This window comes from Protopterus annectens, chromosome 7.part0 (genome assembly GCF_019279795.1).
Source record: "Protopterus annectens isolate FY-2018-M chromosome 7.part0, PAN1.0, whole genome shotgun sequence".
In the NCBI taxonomy this organism is placed as follows: domain Eukaryota; kingdom Metazoa; phylum Chordata; order Ceratodontiformes; family Protopteridae; genus Protopterus; species Protopterus annectens.
The window spans coordinates 1,032,699,406-1,032,725,542 of record NC_056739.1 but is presented as its reverse complement, the minus strand read 5'-3'; positions in this window follow the sequence as shown (position 1 = coordinate 1,032,725,542).

Here is a 26,137-nt window from a genome sequence, read left to right as displayed (position 1 = left end):
ATCCCAAGGCCACCCCCTGCACAGAAGAATACAGTTAACAACTCATGTCAAGCATGTTCACACTCCTCATAAATGATGTGGAAACCTTAAAAGCCCCCAGGCCTGTTGAAAATATGGACCAGACTGCAGATACCTGTATAAAGGCATTCTATGGACACATTCAGGAATGCATGGATCATGCAATCCCAAATGAAAGCAAGACCCAGTCCTCCAAAGGCAGATGTCCTGTGTGCTGGACACCAGCCAAAAACAAACTACAATAGAAGGATGAAGCTACTACATGATACAACAAACTCCCAAAATGTGAAGGCATCACTGATGAGTATTAGAAGACAACTACAGGCACCCATAAGATTGTCTAAGGCCATCTTTGAGAGAAGATTCCACAAGACACTGAGGATAATCACAAGGCTTTCTGTAGTTTTGTTAGGAACCTGGGTGGTAATACCCAGATATGCTCAAAGGTAGTCCAAGATGTCACATGAAATACCAAACACACAGACATTGCCAACATCCTAGTGGACAGGTTCATTGCTACCTTCTCCCCCCCTCCACACCAAAAGGGCAAATATTTCTCCCAGCAGAGTGCTGCCCTCCCTGACATCTCAGATGCTCAGGTAAGAGCTGCACTCTCCAAAGCAATAAACACTGCAGCAATGGGACCAGACAGTGTCCCAGGCTGTGTCCTACATGAACCCCAAGAAGAGCTACCCCCAGACATAACACTACTGTTCAATCCCAGCCTTACTACATGATATGTGGCCAAAGAGTGGCGTACAGCAACAGTGGTCCCTCTACATTCAGTTGGTGCCTTAACGGATCCTGGACACTATTCGCCCCATACGTCTGAATAGCTTGTTCTGCAAAGCTATGGCAAGGATCATCATGAACCTCATAAATATAGACATTGGGGACCTACAGACACGTCATCATACACAGTTTGGCTTTGTTAATGGCAGATCCTGCCTCTCAAACCTGTTTGATTTCTTTGAAACAGTCACCAAGGCCACTGTCAAGGGGAAGGTGGTCTACACAGCCTACCTGGACCTTGCATAAGCCTTTGATACAAAACCCCACTTATGCATTCTAGGGAAGATCACCAGTGTACATATTAACCCCTATTTCACTACAGATATTGCACAGTGGCTCAAGGGCAGAACACACATGGTTAGAATTGCTGGAGCCATGTCAGCCTGAAAACCAGTTACAAGTGGTGTCCCACAAGGCTCAGCCCTGGGATCTGTCTTGTTCAGTATATATTTATCAGAGGTACAGGCCAGCATGGAAGTACTGTGGCTGAGCAAGTCGCATATGACTGCAAACCGGACGCCATAATCAACTCTCCAGCCAACACACGCATCTAACAAAAGGGCCTCTTGGAAACACATGACTTGTGCCACAACCATGGCCTCAAGCTGAATGCCAAAAAGTGTATAGTCATCCACCACATATGTGTTAATCCATTAAGTGCAGACGAAGGAATTATGGACCTTGGGGTACATAAGTTGATAGCATTCTCTCATTTGACAACAACATGGCCAAAGTGGTTAGGAAAACATTCTATATAGGCCACATCATCATGAAGGGATTCACATGTAGATCAGGGGAGGACATTGTGCCTCTTTACTCATCCCTCATCATGCCCATAATTGACTACAATGCCCCTGTTGGCATGCACCTTACCAGACACCTGCAGCAACTGGAAAGACCACAAAAGTACCTCAACAAGAGGATCAAAGGGCTCAAAGAGATGCCACATACTGACTGGTTAAAGAAACAGCAGCTCTACTCAGTGGCATACTGCCTCTTCATAGGCAATCTGTGCCTGACATATAAAGCCATGTCAAACCCTGACTTAATGGCCATGCTGCACCTCAGAATATCCAGATCCCATCAGGCTACATGCTGGAAAGACTTGAACCTCAGGAGTGATATACATAGGACATGCTGGAGGGACACATTCATAACTCAGAGGCTCCCTTCACTCTGGAATAATATCCCAATAGAGGTTAGGCAGAGTCACTCAGTGACTATCTTCAAGAGGATATTAATGACTGGATGTGACATTGTAGGTTTACCCTGGGTGTCACTTATGTGTCACTGTTAGACAGAGGCACAGTATACTAACCTTGGAAAAGGGCATAGCAAGATAGATTTACAATGCATGGTGAAAGCCACACACATTCTGGCTAGGTGTATAAATGCCCTAGGGCAGATAGCCTAGTATGAACCTATGGACCTATGTATCTTGTTCACCATTGGCCCTATGTGCTGTTAATCACCAATGCAATCTCAATACTATGGTAGCATGTGCAAAGGTCAGTTGTCAGTCACCTCTATGGTGCAGTTGTGCAATATGTGAGTCATGTAGTAATGTCACAGCTGCCACATGTACACAGTCAACCCTATCCCCTACCCATGGATGTACAACACATGTATGAGATGGAAACACATGGCCAAACTGTCGACTAAGCACTCTGAACCCAGTACTGGCATAACCTGTCAGGTGGCATGAAATACTACAGTGACTGCAATACCAGTCTGATGTGGACCTACACTGACAGCAATACAAACACGGAAACACACCGGGCCATTCGTGGAGCCTAAGAATAGCATCCTGCCTGAGTGGCAGACACCTCTGCAGCTGGCACACAGGCATACGTTAGGCCTGAACACAGCACGCATAACACATAGCACACAAATCCTGTGTGCCAAACAAGCACAGTCTGTACAGCTATACAACACTACTGCTGCAGTTGTGTTAGGTACTTTTATTGTCCAGTACAGTGAGGTCATGCCCACCAGGCTGGACAAGGTGAAGGTCACAGTGATATGCTCATGGGGCACTTTGGTCCACCACATAACACAAGCATACAGGTCAGTCAGATGCATGGACACATATGACTCAGTCATTGTCTATGCCACTACAGCTGATGTGTGATGTCCCTCACTGGGATACATGATAGGGAACATGGAAGGGCTCACTGAGCAAGTGACAGAGGCTGGTAGATCCCTGACCTTGGTTGGCATCAGACCCTCACCAGGAATGCTGACATATTACTGAATGGTAATGAATTACTGTAGCTACAACACCCTAGCTGAACGTTTTTTAGCATGCGGTCACTGCACTGCTATGGAACAACTTCTTACCACTCCCACAACAGGTGAAAACATGCAGCACCTGTTCATCAACAACATGTTGACTATATGCCCCAGACCAGGTGTGTATCCCTCACTACTAGGTTGATAGCATCTACATCTCACACTGTATATACACATCCCACATGCAGCACCTGCACAGAGGACCACAGTCATAATGTTACCCTGTGCAAATACCATATATTCACATGTGGCAGGCATCACACATGGTAACTATTGAAGGTCACAGGTACATATGTGTATTTGGCACACACATACATCATGTGTGCATTGCCATAACTGGTTTAATCGATGTCATGCATTATTGTGAGAAACAACCCGCACACATGGGCATTCTGTGTGAGCAAAACACACGTGACATGTCTGGAATCAAAAGCCATAACTAATTGTGATATCGTTTAGAAAGGGGTATGTGCATCCTGGAGTGTGTTTTTCCAGTTGCCAATAGGGATGTTTCTTTCATACACACTTACCCCCCTTCACACACACTTGGCACTTGCTGGATTCAACCCCCTATCTAACTATATTATGATACTAGAGGTGGACACATTAACAGAGCGCACTATTCGGATTGCTGGGGGATTGCTTTTCTCCTGATATACTTATAGGGTGCTGACATCATCAGTGTTTAGAAAGGGGAATGAGCATCCTGTGGTGTGTTTTCACAGTTGCCAAAAGGGATATTATTTTCATACACACTTAACCCCCTTCACACACACTTGCTGGATTCAGCCCCCTACCTAACTATGTTATGACACTAGAGACAGACGCATTAGCAGAGCACACTATTCAGATTACTGGGGGATTTCTTTTCTCCTAATATACTTATAGGGTGCTGACATCATCAGTGTTTAGAAAGGGGAATGAGCATCCTGTGGTGTGTTTCCACAGTTGCCAAAAGGGATGTTTTTTCATACACACTTGCACCCCTTCATACACACTTGCCGGATTCAAACCCCTACCTAGCTATGTTATGACATTAGAGACAGACGCATTAGCAGAGTGCGCTATTCAGATTGCTAAGGGATTTCTTTTCTCCTGATATATTTATAGGGTGCTGACATCATCAGTGTTTAGAAAGGGGAATGAGCATCCTGTGGTGTGTTTCCACAGTTGCCAAAAGGGATGCTCCTTTCATACACACTTACTGGATTCAAACCCCTACCAAACTATGTTATGACACTAGAGACAGACGCATTAACAGAGTGCGCTATTCAGATTGCTGGGGGATTTCTTTTCTCCTGATATACTTATAGGGTGCTGACATCATCAGAGTTTAGAAAGGGGAATGAGCATCCTGTGGTGTGTTTCCACAGTTGCCAAAAGGGATGTTCTTTTCATACACAGTTAACCCCCTTCACACACACTTGCCACTTGCTGGATTTAAACCCTTACCTAGGGTATGTTATGACACTAGAGACGGACACATTAGCAGAGCATACTATTCGGATTACTGGGGGATTTCTTTTCTCCTGATATACTTCTAGGGTGCTGACATCATCAGTGTTTAGAAAGGGGAATGAGCATCCTGTGGTGTGTTTTCCCAGTTGCTAAGAGGAACATTTGGACTAAGTGTGTGAGCATGCCCAGTTCATCCTTCCCATGGCATGTTGTGTGAAAGATGTCTCATTTATCAAAGTGTGTGAGCATTCCCAGTGTGAGCTTTCCATATGTTGAACTCTGCAGCCCATCACATTTGTGGATGAGTGTGACCTTCAACAAATATCTCCAGTTTACGGTAGTGTGTTCTGTGCCATGTTGTGTAGTTACTGTCCAACTGCTTTTTGTGTGAACACAACAGGGATTATACTGTGCCTGCAGGTTTTGCATGGAATACTTTGCATACAATTGTCAACATCTGTTCGTACTGACCTAACACTGTAGTACTGTATAGTGTAGTGGTTCAGTACTTTCACTGTGGTGGACAGTATCCTGGGCTTTAGTCCTATCACTGCTTTACATTTCCATAGTGTGCACAACAGCCTGGTTAGGGTCCAGTTGTGCACATCTGCACAAAGCGGTGCCTCTACGGACCCTGGTAATTACCGCATAAGCTTAACAAGTCTAGTCTGCAAAGCTATGGAGAGGATCATAATGGAGCTCATAAACAAAGATATAGGGGACATGCAGACATTGGACCCATCCCAGTTTGGCTTGGTCAAGGACAGATCATGCCTTTTGAACTTGGTCAACTTCTTCAAAACAGTCACTAAGGCCATTGATGAGGGAAAGGCAGTCCATACAGCCTACCTTGACCTTGCAAAGGCTTTCGACACAATACCCCACTCGGGTATTGTAGAAAAACCTACCAACTTAAATGTGAACCCATATGTCACAAGATGGGTTGCAAACTGGCTTAAGGACAGGACCCACAGGGTTAGAGTTGCTGGCGCTATGTCAGACTCCAAGCCGGTCACAAGTGGTGTCCCACAGAGCTTGGTCCTTGGCCCCCTATTGTTCGTCATCTACTTCTCAGAAGTACAGGCCAACATGGGAGGACTTTGGCTGACAAAGTTTGCAGATGACTGCAAACTGGGCGCCATAGTGGACAGTGCATCAGACACGGATATCCTTCAGAAGGGACTCACGGAAACTGATAGCTGGTGACAGAGCCATGGCCTGAAGGTAAATGCCAAAACATGTACAGTCATACCCTTCGGGAAGAGCAAGGTAACCCCAAGCTACCATATAGGTGGCAATCCTCTAAGCACAGAGGAGGTTATCATGGACCTGGGGACCCAGGTGTACAGTGGCCTTTCTTCTGACACTCACGTTGCTAAAGTGGTTAGAAAGACCTTCTACATTGCCCACCTGATCATGAAGGGATTCACATCCAGATCTAGTGAGGTCATTGTTCCCCTGTACTCTTCACTTATCAGACCAATGATCAAGTACAATGCCCCATTCGGGATGTATCTCACCCGACATCTGCAGCAATTGCAGAGACCCCAAAAGTCCCCCACCAAAAGGATAAAGGGACTCCAGCATCTGTCATATGCTGCCAGATTGAAGACACTCCAGCTCTATTCAGTCACATACCGTCTGCTCAGAGGTGACATGTGCCTGACATGCAAGGCCATGTCCAACCAGGAAGTAATGGACATGCTCCACCTCAAAATCTCCAAATCCACCAGAACCACTAGGGCAAGTGACTTAAACCTTAGCAGGGATTTAGGTAGGACATGTCGGAGGGATAGATTTATCACTCAGAGACTCCCTATGCTGTGGAATACAATCCCGGTCCATGTGAGGCAGAGCACCTTGCTGGCTCTGTTCAAGAGGAATCTTGACCTGTGGATGGGAGATCATAGGTTTACCCCGGGGATCGTCTCTGTGTCACTGCTGGACAGAGGCACAACAAACTAACGGGCACAGTATTGTTTCCATATAAGGGGTGGCGTAAGCCACAGAACCCTGGGCCAGGCTTATAACTGCCTTAGGGCAGATAGCCTAGTATAAACCTATGTACCTATGAACCTATCTGACCATGTTGCATTATGTTCAGATATGAACTACTTACAGTAGCCTCATCCAACATCAGTAGAGTATTCCACAACATAGGTGTACATTGGCAAACACTGCCAATGTGCCCTAGGCCATGTCTAATGCTAGTCAGAGAGTGTGTTTGTCCTTCGACACATTGTAAGTGTAGTTTGCCATGACATATGTCTTGTTTAGTATACTGTGCCTCTGTCTACCTGTGACATAACATTGATACCCAGGGTCAACCTACCATCTCCCATCCACTCATTAAGATTCCTGTTGAGGAGAATCAACGAGTGACTCTATGGATAACCTGTACTGGTAGTTTACTCATGTGTGGGGGTGGCTTCTGTGTTATGGATAATGCAGTACAGCTTGTCCTATGTATGTCAGTGCTGGGGTTCAGGTCCCTCATGTGCATAGCTCACTGCCATTCAGATTGTACAAGGTGCAGCATGTTCAGTGATTCCAGCTTGGACATGGCTTTCTACATCAGGCACAGCTTGCGTCTGGGTGGCCAGCATGGCAGTGTGTGGAGTTGCACTCTGTTTAATCAGGCAACACATTACATGTGTTCAAGCTCTTTGATACTCCTGGTGAGGTACTGTTGTGGACTTTACAGTTGATGGAGGTGTCTGCTGAGGTACACCCCACAGGGGCTGTTGTGGTCATTTGTAACGCTGATGAAGGATAACTGCAGAACCACAATGACCTCCCCTTATCTAGATGTCATAACCTTCATGATTAGGTTGGTATATGGATTGTTTCTGTTAACACTACAGCCACATGTTTGTCCAATGCAGGATATCTATCACCTTGTGTACCCAGGTCTGTCATTACATGTTAAGTATGTAATGGGTTAACACCTATGTGGTAATTGTTGGTCACTTACTGTATATCCACAGAGGTTGACTATATAGTTTTCTCCATTTGACATGCTGACATGGCTATGGCACCGGTTGTCTGTTTCTATGTGGCCCTTTTGTGGGATGCTTGTGTCAGCTGGAGTGTCAGATATGTTAGGCGGTTTGTAGTCCTCTGCAAACATGTTCAGACACAGTCCTTACATGTTGGCCTGTACCTATGGGGCATATATACCAGACGGGGAAGGTCCCAGGACCAAGCTTTGTGGGATACCTGTTATATGTGGTTTGCAGTCTGACATGGCTGCAGCATGTCTGACCATGTCAGTTCTGTCGTTGGTCTGGTTTGCAACCCCTCTAGTGACATTGGGGTGTATACATAAGCTGGTGAGCATATCTATATTGAACATATAGGGTATTGTATGGAAGGCTTTGCAAGGTCCAGCTACACTGTGTGGACCACATTGCCCTCATCAGTGACCTCAATTACTGTTTCAACTGAGTCACACATGTTTAGGGGCGGGGTCTGCACTTCATAAACCCACACTGGGTAGGGTCAGGTGTCAATAGATCCCCAATATCGTTATGTCTGCGGTACATGCTGATCCTTTCCATAGCTGTGCAGACCAAGCTTCTCAGGATTCTGTGGTGGCTGTGTTTAGTATCCATTCAGGCGACACCTTTCTTGAGAACAACCACTGTTGTTGTACACTGCTCTTTGGGTACATATCCTGTGGTAAGGCTGACATAATGTCAGGGAGGCAGCAGTCTGCTGGGAAAGATATTTTGCATTATGGGGGGGGGGTTTGCACTGCACCTGTCAGGATGTATGTTGGCAATACGTGTGTGTGTTTGGTATGTTGTTTGTAATATTTGTGTGATCCAGAGCATATCCGAGAATTCACAACACACTTACTACCATCAGTTGCAGCAGCCTTGGGGTTATCCTTAGTGTCCTGTACACTTTGTATCATAATAGGTTCATAGGTTCATACTAGGCTATCCACCCTAGGGCATTTGTAAGCCTAGCCACAGTGTGTGTGGCTTTTGCCACCCTTCCTATGTGAATATTATGGCCATTTATGATTTACTTAGCTGTGCCTCTGTCTGGACATGACACAGTAAAGACCCCCAGTGTACATCTACAATTATACATCCATTTTGCTAACTTCCTGTTGAAGAGTGTCAGTGAGGGGCTTTGCCTAACATGTAGTGGTATTCTGTTCCAGGGTGTGGAGAGACTCAGGGTTAGGTATCTGTCCCTCCAGCACATCCTATTTGATTATGTGTTAAGGTTGACATCTCTGACTCACACAGCTCCGATGGCTTTGAGTTTTCTGGGGTGGAGCATGTCCATTACTTCTGTGTTGGACATGGACTTGTACAACAGACAAACAATGCCTCTGTGTAGGCAGTATGTGACTGCATTCAGCTGTGGTGTCTACAGCCAGGCAGCATATGAGATATATTTGAGACCCTTTCTGACTCTTGCTGAGGTACCTTTGAGGTCTTTCTAACTGCTGCAGGTGCCAGGTAATGCACATCCCAAATGAGGCATTGTATCACAATATGGTCTAATAGGGGAACAGTATAGGGGCACAATGACCTTTGTTGACGTAGATGTGAATCCTTTCATGATACAGTGCCCAATATAGACAGTCTTCCTAGACAAATTGGTGATGTGACTGTCACATAACAGGTGACTGTCCACTTGTGTCACTAGGTCCCTGATTACTCCTTCCACACATAATGGTTTACCACCTATGTGGTAATTTGTGTGTACCTTGTTTTGTATTTGGTGATACATTCATACTGTCCACTGTCTTCAGGACAGTGGGGTGGGGTTCCTGTGTGTGAGAGTGTGGTCTGTAGCATGCTACAGACTGTACAGCAGTCTTGCCTACAGTTAGTTGCACATGGGTGGACTGCAATGACATAAGCATTGTCAGTTAACTGGACGTATGGGTGTCTGTGCTGAATATGGATACTCACCCTCCTTTTATGTTTTGTTACAGGTTTTGTGGCCATAACACATGATATGTGGCATTACCTGGTAGTGCTGGTGTGCTGTCATGAGGCTTGCAGCAGGTTTCTATCACTGGACAGACATCGATGTTCTCCATACTGGGGAGGGCCTCAGGAGCATGCATATTGAGGTTTACACATCTGGCATTGATCAGCATTACCCTTCTGTTTCTTTCCAGTTTTGTTTTCTATGGTGGTGGGTTGGTCTTTTTGGCCTTGCCTACGAAAAGATCTCTGTAGGTTGCAAAAGCCTTAGGCAATATCCAGACGCTCATGGGTAACAGGTGCAAGCTATCCCTGGAACAGCAGCATGTCTCACTATGGAGTCACCTATTACAACTGTATCAGGCATGTTGTTTCTCCTTCTGTCCTGTGACTGTTTGGCACACCAGCTTTGTGTACTATGTGTTACATGTGCTATGTCTGGAGGTTGTTTTATTGGGTGTCTGCTTTGGAGGCTTGTGTTGGTGTTGTGTGTTTGTAATTAGGGCCTCTGGGAATGTTTTTGTGTTTGGTTTACATTCGTTGTAGGTCTATGTGGGACTGGGTTTGTGGTGTATGTGGTTACCTTGTCCTCCTGACTAGTTTTGACAGTACTGATTTGGGGGTGCTCAGGCTCCGGTTTGGCTACCTGGTTGCGTCTATCACATACATTTGTATTTATTGGGGTGAGTTGTTGTTGTGTGTGTACTTGGGACAGGTGTCACATTGCCACTGGATTCACAGATTCTACTTGTTTTGCCTGGCCTTAGTGGATTGTATGTGTGGACACATTTTATTGCCATACTAGTGATCACTGATTACTTCACCTTTTATGTTTGATCTATCATGTGGTAGCTTCCTCATTCTCTTCAATGGTTTAGTAATTGCTGGAGTACAGCATGCCAGATGCCTGGGTGTATGGCATTGTGTCTTGTTGTTTGTGATTGCAGACTCCAAGCACTCTTGGCTGTGTTCATGGTATGCCTGTATAACATGTTCTGCAGTTTGTCCCATATTCTGGACCTGCACAAGACTTTTCATGGATTCCACATTGGTTTGTAGGGGTGCAAGCTATGCTTTATACATGTGTTTCACTGTGGTAATTTGGCCAGGGACTGGGGTCGGGATGTGTAACTACAGTGTGATTACTCTATGGTCTGGTCTTACCAGTGAGGGATACACTTCTCATCTTGACATCCACTACACATATTTCTGATTATCACATCCAGTATGCTTACCCCTCTTGTGGAAGTGTTACATTTTGCATGTCCATTTTGTTTGATGGATTCTGGGAAATTGTCTACACTTGTGTCAGTGCTAGTATAATACAAAGAGTATAGTGACAAACATCTCAAAAGCTGACTTCACACTTCTTCAGACTGAGATGGTATACGTTAAGCCCACTGGGCCAGTGGAAACCACAACACACAATGGTGACTCCTTCACAGACGCTTTCTATGGACATCTCCGAGAAAACATGGACCATGCAATCACAAATGAAAACAAGACCCTCTCCACCAAGGGAAAGTGGCCTGTCTGGTGGAACCCAGCCATAAACAAACTGTATAACAGATGAAGGATACTAATGCAAGACAGAGCTACATCTCCTAAAGGGAAGACAGAGCTACATCTCCTAAAGGGAAGGCAGCTGTGATCAGCACTAGTTAAAAGCTACATTCTCTCATAAAGACATCCAAGGTCAACTTGGAGACATAAATCACCAAAGACAATGAAGATAACCACACTGCCTTCTTCAGTTATGTCAGAAACCTGGGTGGGAACCCTCAGATATGCTCAGAGTTGGTACACAACAACATATATTTCAGTGACCTGACAGATATTGGCAACATTCTGGCAGACAGGTTCAGTGCAATTTTCCCCCTCCCTCACCCCCAAAAGAAGATAGTTATCACAGCTGAATGTAACCTCACTGTTATCTCGGATGTCCATGTGAAAGCCGCACTCAGCAAAGACAAGTACACAGTATCAATGGGACCTGATGTTATCCCCAGTTGCATGCTATGTGAACTTCAGAAGGAGCTAAACCCATATATACAAATGCTATTTAACCTTAGCCTTGCTACAGGATATGTACCTGAACACTGGCGTACAGCAACAGTGGTCCCACTCCACAAAGGAGATGCCTCCACAGACCCTGGCAACTACCACCACACAAGCTTAACCAGCCTTGTCTGCAAAGCTATGGGAAGAGTCATTATTGAGCTCTTAAACAGAGACATTGGTGACCTACAGACCCTTGATCCCACCCAGTTCAGCTTTGTACAGGGCAGATCCTGTCTTTTGCACCTAGTTGACTATTTTGAAACTGTCAGTAGGGCCATCGATGAGGGCTACGCGGTCCACACAGCCTACCTGCACTTGGCTAAGGCCTTTGACACAATACCCCACTCAGGCATCATAGACAAGCTCAACAGCTGAAATATAACACCATATGTCACAGGATAGGTTGCAAAATGGCTAAGAAACAGGACCCATAAAGTCGACATTACAGGTGCCATGTCAGATTCAAAGCCAGTCACAAGTGGTGTCCCACAAGGATCTGTCCTGGGACCCCTCTTATTTGGCATTTACTTTTCAGATGTGAAAGCAAACATAGGAGGGTTGTGGCTGACAAAGTTTGCAGATGACTGCAACCTAGGCACCATAGTGAATACATCAGCCGGCACACTCATCCTACAGAATGTCGTCACAAAGACAGATAGCTGGTGCCGGAATCATGGCCTGAAACTGAATGCAACTGATGTGTAGTCATCCCCTTTGGGAGGAACGAAGTACCCACAAATCAATACATAGACAGCAACCCACTGAGCACAGAAAACAAATCAGACACCTGGGGACACATGTAGATAGTGATGTCTCGTTTGACACCCATGTTGCCAAAGTGGTTAGAAAGACTTTCTATCTTGCCCACCTTATCATGAAGGGTTTTCCATCCAGATCAAAGGAGGTCATTGTACCACTATACTTCTCCCTTATCAGGCCCATGATTGAATACAAAGCCCCATTTGGTATATACCTAACCCAGCACTTGCAACAGCTGGAGAGACCCCAAAAGTACCTTACCAAGAAGATCAGGGGTCTACAACACATGTCATATGCTTCCAGACTAAAGGAAATCCAGCTTTATTCAGTAGCATACTGCATACTTAGAGGTGGCCTATGCCTGACATACAAGACCATGTCCAATCAGGATTTGGTGGACATGCTCCACTGCAAGCAATCCAAATCCACCAGAACCATGAGAGCTAAAGATTTGAACCTCAGCACATACATGTATAGGACATGCTGGAGGGACAGAGTCATAACTCAGAGGCTTCTCACACTCTAGCAGAGTATCCCAGTTCATGTTAGACAGAGTCCCTCACTGACTCTCTTCAAGAGAAATCTGGACAACTGGATGTGAGATTGTAGGTTTACCCCAGGGGTCCTCCCTGTGTCACTACTAGACAGAGGCACAGTCAAGTTATTCGATTACGTAAGGGGGTCATAATGTGTCACTACTAAGTCAGAGGCACAATATTCGAATCTATTCTGTACACTTATTACCACTATAAGGTGGCAATAGCCACATCACTATGGCTAGGCTTATAAATGCACTAGGGCAGATAGCCTAGTAGTAAACTATGAAACTATGAATCTATGGTGTATGTGTAGGTATTGTCAGTCAAGCAATATAATGTGGTTTGGGGGGCTTGATATCTTCCTGTATTCCAACATTTCTTGTCTATTCCTTCTAGCATGTCAAGGGATCAGTTGCTAGTGTCCTCTTCTGCTCAGCTGGTGAACCTGGGAATATTGAGGCAATGTTACAATTGCCTCATGTACACAGACAACCCTCTCCTTCTCCCACAAAACACAAATACATGCGAGAGATGCAACTATATAGCCAAACTGGAGGCTGAGCTCTCTCAACATAGGACTGGCAAGACCAGAGAGGAGGAGAAGGTAACCACACACACCACAAACCCAGTCTCACATAGCACTATCACAACTTCAAATCATACACATAAACACACAAAGACATACTCGGAGGCTCTGATCAGAAATCTACCAAAACAGCAGAGGCCACCAAAGCAGACACCCAAACAACTGCCTCTACAGGGCACAGCACATGCAACACATAGACCACAGAGTCAGTGTGCCAAACAGTCACAGCCCTTAAGGCCAAACACAATGCCAGACACACTCGTCATAGGTGACTCCATAGTCAGACACACTGACGTCCCACTCACCAGATTGAGTAAGGGGAAGGTCACAGTAAGCTGCCTATCGGGCACTGGAATCCACCACATAATGCAAGCACTCAGGTCACTCAACTGCAAGTACAAGTATAACTCAGTCATTGTCCATGCTGGTGTGAATGACCTGAGACGTACCTCCCTGGACTACATGAAAAGAGACATAGAGGAGCTCTCTGATTATGTAGCCCAGGCAGGTATGACCCTGACCTTGAGCAGTATCCTACCTTCACCAAGAATGATGCCACAATACAGAGACAAGATGATTAGCTGTAATAATTGGCTTAAACTATGGTGTCAGTCAAAGGGGATCCAATGTCTGTCTGCCTGGGATGACATGCTGGACAAGCCATGCTGATTCGCAAGGGACGGCTTGCACCTGTCACCCCTGGGCTTCCGGATTTTGGCTAAGGCTCTTGCCACCCCCATTGTGCCTTTTTTAGGCAAGGCTCAGATTCTAAACCTACCACCCTAGAACATAAAAAAGGAAAAAAAACTAAGGGTAATGCTGCTCAATGCCAGAAGTCTCAACCTCAAGATGCACGCACTCGAAGCCCTTCTCAGTATGGAGAACATCGATGTCTGTGCTGTGACTGAAACCTGGTTCAAGGCTCCTGACAGCACACCGGCACTATCAGGTGTTACCTCATATCATGCGTTCCGGCCCCAAAATCCGGACAACACCAAGAAAGGAGGGTGGGTGTCCATATTCATCAAGGACACCCTCACCTCAAGGTTGGTGGCAATGCACGATGCATCGGAGACCATCCAGGTGCAATTAACCGCAGGCAAGACTGCTCTGCAGTTTGTAGCATGTTACAGGCCACCCTCTCAAACTCAGGAACCTCACACAGCTTTCCTGAAAACACTGGAGGGGATAAATGTATCTCCAAACACCATCATACTGGGTGATTTCAACTATCCAAATATAGACTGGGATCACTACTCAAGCCCCAACACTCTAGCCCAAAGGTTCCTAGAGTTCATAAACTCAAATGCCATGGAACAACTAGTCACCATCCCCACAAGAGGAGACAACATACTAGATCTCATCATCACGAACATGGGGTCACAATGTTCAACACCAGAAGTATACCCATCATTGGTGAGATCAGATCATAAACTAATCTCACTGGAAGTCCACATCCCACCCCCACCCCAGATAAAACAGATCACAGTGAAGAACTTCTCAAAAGCCAACTTCACACTTCTAAAGACTGGTGTGGTCTCTTTCAAGGCCCCCAAGCTAGCGGAAACCATTACACAAGCCGCTGAATCACTTACAAATGCCTTCTACCAGCACCTCCAGGACTGCATGGATCAGGCAATCCCAAACAAAACAAAGACTCTTTGTACCAAAGGCAAGCGTCCAGTCTGGAGGACTCCAGCCATAAATAAGCTCTACAACAAAAGGAAGGAGCTACTACAAGATAGAGCAAAATCCGTAGAAGGGAAGACACCCCTGCTCATTATAAGTACAAAACTGAGATCTCTCATAAAATCATCCAAGGCAAATTTTGAGAGAAAAATCGCTAAGGACTCAAAAGACAATCATAAGGCCTTGTTTAGCTATGTTAGAAACCTGGGAGGAAACTCCCAGATATGCTCAGAATTAGTTCAAAATGATGTAAAAATCACCGAACCTACAGACATTGTCAACATACTGGCTGACAGGTTCAGTGCAGATTTCCCCCCCCCACTCCCCCGCAAAAGAAGAGATATCTATACCAGAGGATTGCAGCCCCCCAAACATCTCAAATGCTCAGGTGAGAACTGCTCTATCCAAGGCGAAAAACACAGCATCCATGGGACCAGATGGTGTCCCCGGTTGTGTGCTCCACGAACTCAATGAGGAATTAAACCCGCAGTTAGGGCAGCTGTTTAATCTTAGCCTCACCTCAGGATATGTACCCAAGGAGTGGCGTACGGCAACGGTGGTCCCACTTCACAAAGGAGGTGCCTCCACCGACCCCAGAAACTACCGTCCCATCAGCTTGACAAGCCTGGTCTGCAAAGCTATGGAGAGGATCATAATGGAACTCATAAATGAGGACATAGGGGACTTGCAGACTTTGGATCCAACTCAGTTTGGCTTTGTCAAGGGCAGATCATGCCTTTTAAACTTGGTTGACTTTTTCGAAACAGTCACCGAGGCCATTGACGAGGGCAAGGCAGTCCACACAGCCTACCTTGACCTGGCAAAGGCTCTCGACACAATACCCCACTCGGGTATCATTGAAAAACTCACCAGCTTAAATGTAAACCCATACGTCACAAGATGGGTTGCAAACTGGCTAAGTGACAGAACCCACAGGGTCAGAGTTGCTGGCGCCATGTCACACTCCAAGCCTGTCACAAGTGGTGTCCCACAGGGCTCAGTCCTGGGCCTACATTTGTTCGGCATCTACCTTTCAGAAGTACAAGCAGACACAGGAGGATTATGGCTGACAAAGTTTGCAGATGACTGCAAACTGGGAACCATAGTTGAAAACCCATCTGACACAGACATCCTTCAGAAGGGTCTCATAGAAACGGATAACTGGTGCCAGAGCCATGGCCTAAAGTTAAACGCTAAACAATGCATAGTCATACCCTTCAGGAAAAACAAGTTTACCCCTAGTTACCATATAGGTGGCAATCCCCTATTCACAGAAGAGGTTATCAGGGATCTGGGCACCCAGGTTGACAGTAACCTTTCGTTTGACACTCACGTTGCCAAAGTAGTTAGGAAGACCTTCTACATTGCCACCTGATCATGCAGGGATTCACATCTAGATCAAAAGGGGTCATTGTTCCCCTGTACTCATCACTCATCAGACCAATGATTGAGTACAATGCCCCATTCGGAATGTATCTGACCCGACACCTGCAGCAATTGGAAAGGCCCCAAAAATTCCTCACCAAAAGGATAAAGGGTCTCAAAAATATGTCTTATGCTACCCGACTGAAGGAACTCCAGCTCTATTCAGTCGCTTACCGTCTGCTCAGAGGTGACCTGTGCCTGACATACAAGGCCATGTCCAACCCGGAATTAATGAACATGCTTCACCTCAAAACCTCTAAATCCATCAGAAGTACAGGGGCAAGAGACTTAAACCTCAACACGGCTATTAATAGGATGTGCTGGAGGGACAGATTCATCACCCAGAGACTCCCTATGCTGTGGAACAACACCCCGGTACATGTGGGGCAGAGCACCTCGCTGGCTTTGTTCAAGGGAAATCTTGACCAATGGATGGGAGATCACTGGTATACCCCAGGGATAACCTCGGTGTCACTACTTGACAGAGGCACAGCAAAATAATGGGATATTATCCTTCAAACTAAAGGGGTGGCGGAAGCCACAAAACTCTGCGCGAGGCCTATAAATGCCCTAGGGCAGATAGCCTAGTATGAACCTATGAACCTATGAACATAGGCCTGGTGCAGTTCCTGCTATTAGGACAGTGGTCTGCAGCAAGCTATATAGTAGTAGACAGTTTTAGCCATTGGTATTTGACCATGGCTACTCCATGTTGCTTCTTGTTGTGGTACCAACATGGGGGTGTGGTTATCCATGACATTTATTGCTAGTCACCCTCGTTTTGTAGCTTGTTCCATGTTTTTGCACATGTACATCACTGTATGAGGTGTGACCTGGTAGTGTTAGGGTGCTGATGTGGGCTTTGACCCAGTTTTCTATTACAGCACTGATATCTACATTCTCTATACTGTGTGCATTTACACTGCACGCATCTTGCTGTTTATACTTCTGGCATTGGGTAACATTACATCTAGGTTCCTATCCCTTGTGGTACCTATGAAGGTGGGTTTGTGTTTTTGTGGTTTATGATTGGTGAGGGTGGATGTTAGTCAGGGTCCTCAGGTGTGCATATGGTACATGGTGTTACATTACTTAACATATGGCATTGATGCCTCAGGTGGTGCTGCAGGGCTGCCTCTGTCGGATGCACATACTACACTCCCTGTACATGTTTGGAAGCAGGTTGTGTCATGTTAGGCATCCCTGTTACTATATGAGTGAGTCGGAGGGGGTATCAGTCCCAGTGTTCCTACTGAGCCAGTGTATGTGTTATGCATTGCCTCTTTGCCAAGGCCAGGGCATACTGGGCATGCCTCCTTCTGCCTACTGGGGCAAGGTCAGGTTGTTCCTCCTTCGAGTCACCCTCTGCCTGTGGTGGCCTTGGCAATGGTGGGGGTATGTTTGGCCCAGCCCTATGCTGGTCCTGCTGCAGCTGTTTCCGCAGGATCATATTATGTAGCATAGCACATATCATGATCATTTGGGTACATGTAGTTGGTGTGTACTGCAAGGCTCCACCAGATGTGTCCAGACACCGGAACCGTGACTTGAGCAGCCCAAACACACGCTCTATGACATTACGTGTTTGTGCGTGTGCCTCATTATGGTGTTCCTGTTCGGTTGTGTGTGCATTTCTGATGGGTGTCATCAGCCACGGCTCAAGTGCATAACCTGCATCCCCCACTAGGTGTCCGTGTGGGAAGTCCCCACTGGCAAATGATTGGTACAGCTGCATCAGATGCCAGATGTGGGAATCGTGGTAGCTCCCAGGGCAGCCAGCACACACATTCATTATTAAGCCCTGGGCATCACACATGACCTGGCAGTTGATGGAGGGGAATCCCTTGCGGTTAATATAGGCTCTACCCCGCTCACCGGCTGGTGCTTTGATGCATATGTGCATGCAGTCTATTGCACCCAGTACCTCAGGATATCCCGCTATTTGCTGGAAGAGACACATATTGCTGGCCAATACCTCACGGGCATTGGGGAAATATACATGATCACCGACATGTGCTGACATGGCATCCAGGAACTGGTGCAGTACCCTGGAGGCTGATGCCTGTGATATCCCCATCATATCACCAGTTGGTCTCTGGAAGGTACCTGTTGCTAGTATTCTTAGGCCAACACATACGTTGGTTTCCACTGGGATGGGTTCCCCTCTGTTGGCTCTGTGTGTGAGACATGGCCTGCACAGCTCAACAATTTGCTGCAGAAGGTCTCTGTCCACTCTGTAGCGCTCTACTATCTCCAGCTCATGTAACCCATGGTAGGTGACCCTGGGCCTGTATACTCTCCTCCTTCTCCTCACTCTGGGTTGTCTGTCAGCATCTGCATTGTCACCACCCTCAGCAATTCGCCTATGCCTGATTATGACAGCTATGGCAGCCCCTAGCATTTCTGCTCTGAGTTCAGCTTTTTTCAGTTTTCAATTCTGATAGCTTACTCCTTTCTTGCAGTATCTCTTGTGAGAAACACCCTGCACTGCTGTTTGCAGTGTTTTAAGTGCTGGGTTGGGCTTCTAGTCTGCCTGTGTAATTGCCTGCTTCCAATTGTTTCCACCAATTAACTCCAGCAGTATCCTCTGGCAGTTTCCCTGTAATCTGGTTGTTTCCTTTTTCCTCACTGTTTCCTCAGGGGGAGCAATGTGCACACCAGCTTAAGCACACTCACAGTTACTTAAACGCGCACACACATCCTTACACGGTGTTACACGCATGCACACATCCTTACACGGTGTGAACTTAGCTGATTCATGTTAAAACGCGCGCACACAGCCTTACAGACGTGCACGCCCGCGCAAACCATTGTAAACGGTTTGCAACACGCTCCCACATGTTGAACCTGCCTTACACGCGCGCACACGCACGCATGCATGTATATCAAGAAAGTTTGAGTGTAGGGATAGTGTGCACCCTCTATTTCTTGACTTTCCTAGTGTTCTGTTGGGACACACCTCTCTCCCTGCTGTCTGTCTGTCATCTGTCACGTTACATTGCCCTCCAATCTGATACATTTATTTCTATCATTCCCCCCCGTGATGTCACCTACCTCTTACTCTGTTCCTCCCCCTTCTATAACTCTTACACTACTCAGACAGTGCTCATTACCTATGTGGCAGTGTGATTCAGTATTGTAACTCTCATTTACATAGGATTGCCTAGTAATGCTTAGTTACATTTCTTACACGGAGCTTCCCCCCCTTGGCAACCACTACACGGAGGCCATATTGTTTTTGGTCTGCTAGTCCCTGCATTGTCATTCCATGTAATACATTGAACCCACAATTGTGGGCTTATAAGCTTCGGTTTTCAGTTTTAGGCAGCGCACCCGCTTATGCTGGTGTGCTGCAGTTACACATGGAAATCCTACGAAAAAAAAGTTATTTAAAATGCTTTTGCAACACTTTTAATGCCAATGGCCACATATTTGGCCATTGGCATGCTAAATGAAACATATGCACCCTTTATTTGGAGCTGACATAGCTCCGTTGTCAATTTTGCAGAAATGTACTCAGTTGTCAGCTGAGTACATTTCTGCAGCTAACACGTCCGTTACACGGACTGGTTTAGGCTTCTTGGATCGCTCAAATACCTCATTTGCATATCTTTGAGCTGCAAATAAGGTATTGAGCATTTCCACACCCAGTCCGTGTAAGAGACGTGTTAGCTGTCTCTTACACGGAGGTTTGGGCTGTTCCTGGATCGGGAGGCTTACACGGAGGCTTACACTACTCTTGAACTCCGTGTAAGCCTTTGTGAATCCTGCCGATGGTCTTGTTTAAGGAGGCAGAATGAAAGGGTATTACAGTAGGTGAAAACTTGTACAATTTGTGTACGTCATGTGGTATGTAAACATCAGAGAATATGGGGTGTCTCTGCAACTTTCCCCCAAAAGAGAAATTACATCTGTCTGTAAAAAAATACAAACAAAGAGTTCAGACTGGTAAACTGAGCATCAAGAACCATGTACAGGAGTTTATATATGATCAGATATAGAGATTTACTAGAACTGGTACAACTGATTTCAAATGGGGCATATCACAACTGAAAAAAATGACCATACACTCTGGTATAAAGTATTTCAACCATTTCTATGAAAACAGCACAACTTTAAATACAAATGAGGAATATGGAGTGGGATTCTGTACCAGGCCTGTTATCCATTATGAAAGTCTAACCACCTTCTCCAAGTCCTTCAGATTTTATTAGTGAACTCTGGATTACCCCTCATTATTTTAATAGGGCCACAAAGGTAGTCCGAAGTGTTTCACGTTATTTGAAAATTATAGCAGTATCTCCAGAAAGCTGTACCCTTTGGATTCTGAAGAGATGCCCTAACTATGTTGCTTAAAAGCCATGCAATGAAAATGATTTTGGCTTTTCTGTTTTGTACTATTATCAGTACTCAGGTCAGAACTGAAAATGGTGCACAGACCGTGTCACTTACACTGTAAACAAATGGATGCAGACAGTGATCAGATGGATACAGACAGTCCTCTTCATAGAAAACAATAACAAAATCTCTCTCCAGAAAGTATGAGTGTATGGAAGGATTTTACAAGTCCCTGCCAAAAAGCCATGTACACTATATAAAAGTGAGGTTTAGCTTCTTTTTAAATACTGTAACATAAACAGGATTCATTTCTATTAAAATGTAAGATGCAGACATCCTTTATTTTTTAAGTTCTATGAACAAATAAATAAATAAATGAAACAAAAATAATTAACCCAATAAGTCTACTGGACATGTACTCCCTTTCCAGAGGCAACTCAGGAACAATGTCTAATTCGATAAAACTCACGCAGTAGGAAAATGGAGGTTGTGGAAATCAAATGCAGAACTGATGCAGGTTCTAGGTCTAGCAATACATAGCCTAAGCCCTCTTTACAAATTTCCAAATGAGGTTAAAGCAAAATTAAAGCAACTGTTTGTAGTTTCTGTTGGGTGAAAAACAGAAAATAAAGCAATTTTCGCAATAGCCAAACTTGTGATATCTAAGGGTATTTTATAGGTTTGTGTTTCAGTAAAGTTCCCTGAAAATATCCTTAGAATATGGCACACTCTTTTAAGATACATCTATTTCTATACAGGGATCAGAATAACTAAAACAATCAGTAATAATGTTAGTTTTCAAGAACATGGTCAGTAGATAAGAGTTAAGGTTATATTGATAATTAACAAGGTTTTCCTACACCTGCTGTGCTTAACCTGGACAAGGTACCAACTTGTTCAAGGCTATCTTTGTAAAGATGGACTTCCCAACCCCCCATTTGGTGTTTCCCCAGGAGAAATTGCTGTCAGTGTAATTTCAGTGTGTGATGCCAGCAATTTGTTTCATTTAGGAGATTTCTCCGTTCTTCATGTTTGTGCTACCATGGAGTTTGTGTATATAAAGCTTTGGACATGGGTGTTCTTGCCCCTCCACATGGGGTGCAGAAGGGCATGTTCCTTGCAAAAAAAAAAATTTACAGTCTGTTTTTCTAAAAAATAAGATTACAATCACTACTCTGGTTGCAACTATTTCCAGCAATAACTCAATGAGTCTTAGTGAAAGCCATCAACAACAATCATAATGAGATGCGAGTTGTTTTAGTCACTGCAGCAGATTATGAAAGTAATGTGGCTGTTTGTGTGAAGCAGATGCATGCATTTAAAGCCACTGAAACTGCACTGGCAAATGGATTATTTAATCAGTGAAACCCAGATTACTTGTGATAATAGGGACATATAAACTATCATCAGATTACTGAATGCAGTTCCTGATAGTAAGTAGGAAGCAGTGAAGAATTAAATGTTACTAGTTCTTTGGCGAATCAAAACATTTATGTATTTACAATTATACCCTTAGACAGAGACATAGTAAGGTTGAACACACTGCCTCCTGACACATTCAAAGATGAACTGTGATGAATAATGATGTCACACATGTTACTTTATTAAATATAATTGTTAAAGTTAGTTAAAATATCAGCAGACATTGAGGGCATGCTCCCGGGAGTAAGAACACAGTAATATGAAGCATGAATATATTTTGTGGAAGTTGTAATACATGTTAGGGTGTTTTTCATAAAAGAGAAACTGTGAAGAGAAAATAGAATGGAGTGGCAAATCAGTGTAGTCCTTTAAAACAGGACCTAATGAAAGGCTACTAAATTTGTGTAGTCAAATGATAAAATCAACATTAGATTTTTTGACAAATGACATCGCTATTAGTAATACAGACAAGGAGATGAATGCAAAATCTAACATTTTCAACAAAGAGAACATAGTCTGAGGTTTATAGCATTAGCTCCTTCCAGCAGTGGGCAAATTTATGTCAGATCCTATTCCAAGAAAAGTTCAGACCAAACTGAACAGATAGAAAATTAGCTGAAGACATTTTGTAACTATAGGGGCATGCATTTATTTTTATAGCTGGTATTTTATGACCTTTATTTCCTTATGTCTGCATCAGAGAATCAAGAAAATGAAAAATCTGTTTTCGGCAATGGCAATAAATATTTAATACATATATTAACCTCACGGCTACCTAAGAGGAATCCTTGGTGGGTAAAATGCTTAGCAGTTTCCAGTCTGAGAAATGTTGTTTATCATTTATTTAATAACAGAACTCTAGCCTGAGGAACTGAAGTTTCAAAACAATGACAGTAAAGAGAAAAAGGACCATACTCTGAGTTACCTACCCAGTCTTGTGTGTCTCCCCGAGGCAAAACACTAAGGTGCATTCAGAGCCAATCCATTAGTAAGTCAGGAATCAGTATAGTGTTCTCACTCAAAGAAAACAAGCCACTCAAGTAAACATGTAACAAATACAATGGATTATTTAATAGGCAGCAACCTATTTTTCGGGATCATTAATTGTTTTATCCAAAAATACCTAATGCTATGCTTAAAATGAGACATTAAATGAAACAAAATTGCAGATACAAATAATAGACAATTGCTGCATTACTTTCCTTATTAAGAAAATATTACTTTGTCTGCATTCCAGTCCACTTGTAATGCCCCCATAGTTTCAACATTGATAATGGGAATCATATCAAACTGTTTAGTTTTGACAAATAATACAATGTCATCCTTAACAGCTAAGGCAAGACAAAGTGTGCTTTCTGCGGAACCTGAGACATACTTCATGCTGACACACTCCTATTGAAGAGCATTGAAATACAGTGCCAAAGAAGAATATTTTATTCTCCAGGAAGCTTAATTAAACCACGATGCAGAACTTTTTGAAAAGACTTTGTTTAACCCCGTAACAGTACTTTTCCTTATCACTTAAATGTTTTTTGTGCTGTTTTTGAATAAAAGTTGAATTATGTGCAAGCAAAATACATCTAAAGGCAGATAGTTGCTGTCATCAATTATTCATATAGTAAGAACTCTTGGCATATAAAATATATTTTACTGATTCTTATGTTGAAAGTTTGACTTGACTTTGTCTAAATCATATATTTGAAATGAATTATGCACTGACAGCACTGCAATAAATAATGATTCTAATTTAATAAGTTGAGCTATCTTGATATATATTTCCTCTAATTTTGGACAGGTCCCTGTACTCAGCAGGTAGGTTACTGTCCTTATTAATGTAGTACTAATTTGCCATTTTGTATTTTTTCCTACTATCTGACCAGAACTGTTGAGCTACATCTGCCACTAGAGTAACTCTATGAACAGCCGTCATTATCAACAAAGTTTGATAGAAAGAAGAGAATAGAAGCAGATTGTCAGGACTTTCCCCTTAGAGCGTGCACCTAGGGATAATGTATAGTCACAATTCCACGTTCCACATGACTTTGAGATATGGGAGGAACTTGGAGTACTTTGAGGAAACCTATGTGAACAGATACGGATATGAGAACTGTGCAAAAAGAAGGTGCCTCCAACCAAGAACCAAACCACATAACCACTTGCTGTGCAGTAATAATACTATTCACTATACCACCCTCTTTTACTGCTAAAAGTAGCAAATTCCTAGAAGTTGCTGATAATGTAGATTTTTATTTTTTAGTTATCTTGTAAGCAGCTATAAGCATGTGCTTCAGGCTTTGCCTCGGTGATTTATGCATTTTTCTGCATATAAACTATCGGTTGTCAATCCATCTTTTAATAAAGAGGCAATCATTCCTGAATCTGAGTTTTGAGCCAAATGTTAGTTCTTCTTTTGTTTTTTCCTGGTTAGGGGTCACCACAGTGGATCACCTGTCTGCTCGTGATTGGCAGTGGAGTTTTACAGTGTCGAGTAGCCAGCCCGGCACCCAACCTTCCACAGAAGACACACACACGCTCACACCTAGGGCCAATTTAGAGTGTCCAATCCACCTACAGCATGTCTTTGGGATGTGGGAGGAAACCGGAGCACCTGGAGGAAACCCATGCGACCACATCGAGGACATGAAGACTCCACACAGAAGGCACCCAGCTGAGGATTGAACCGGAGAACCTCTTGCTGTGAGGTGGCAACGCTAACCGCTGCACCACCGCAGCCGCCCACTTTGAGCCAAATGTTACTAATTCAAGTAAATACAGTATTTTTTCCAAACTGATGGAACTAACCTGGGATTGACAAAAGATGTATTATATAGTGATGCTCTAATATTAAAGGGGTGTTCTAATGTTAAAGGGATGCTCTGATGATGTACTCAACAGAATTCTTGCCACACTGTTAAACTGCTAGAATATAGAGAGTAGGTTCCATAGCACAACTTAGGCTAAATGATATATTTACTTACAACCTTTACAGATGAGATTGTGGAAATCTAACACTGTTGGAATTACTTGTCATTAGTACACGGTTGCAATTCTCAAGCTTCTCTAAAGTTAAACTTCTATTTAGAAGACATTTTGCCAGACTACCAAAAATACTAACTCATACAAACAAAGAGTGCCAATATGCAACTTTTATCATTGCTACTGGTTTTGGTTTTGTATGATCCATTTCCTGAATTTGTGGGATGGGTATAATTTTACGCAGTAGTGCAGTGTTTTCCTTTTCTTCCTTAAGATGGACGGTAGGAGACGGCTATTAAATAATATTCTTAAAGACAACCAATACATAAACAGCAAATGTATTAAAAACAAGCAAACAAACAAAAAATATATAGGACAGCAATTACAATGCAGGCGAATGAATAGATAAAATATAAAACTAGGCTCAAGTGTTCTTTGAGTAGTGACTTTGATTAATGGAGGACAATTACTATGGGTCTGGTTAGAGTAATGCCCTCTACAGCCTATTGTTTTTATACAGCTATAAAACTGATTAATACTTATTAATACTGTTGCAAGCTATTACCACAGAATGGTGTTTATGAAATGTATTTTAAAGATAATATCTCCACTGATTTTTTAAATAATTTTGATTGTTTATACGGAAAAGTCTATCTATAATTATCAGCATGGTTTTAACATGATCTCACATTTAAGACAGCTGTAAATATCATCTCAGAAGTAGGTCATTACATCAAGGCAGGAAAATTGTATAAAGTAAAATCAGTCATAACAGTCAGTACATTTTAACTAAAACAGCTTACTAAGAGCCATGCAAAATGTATTGT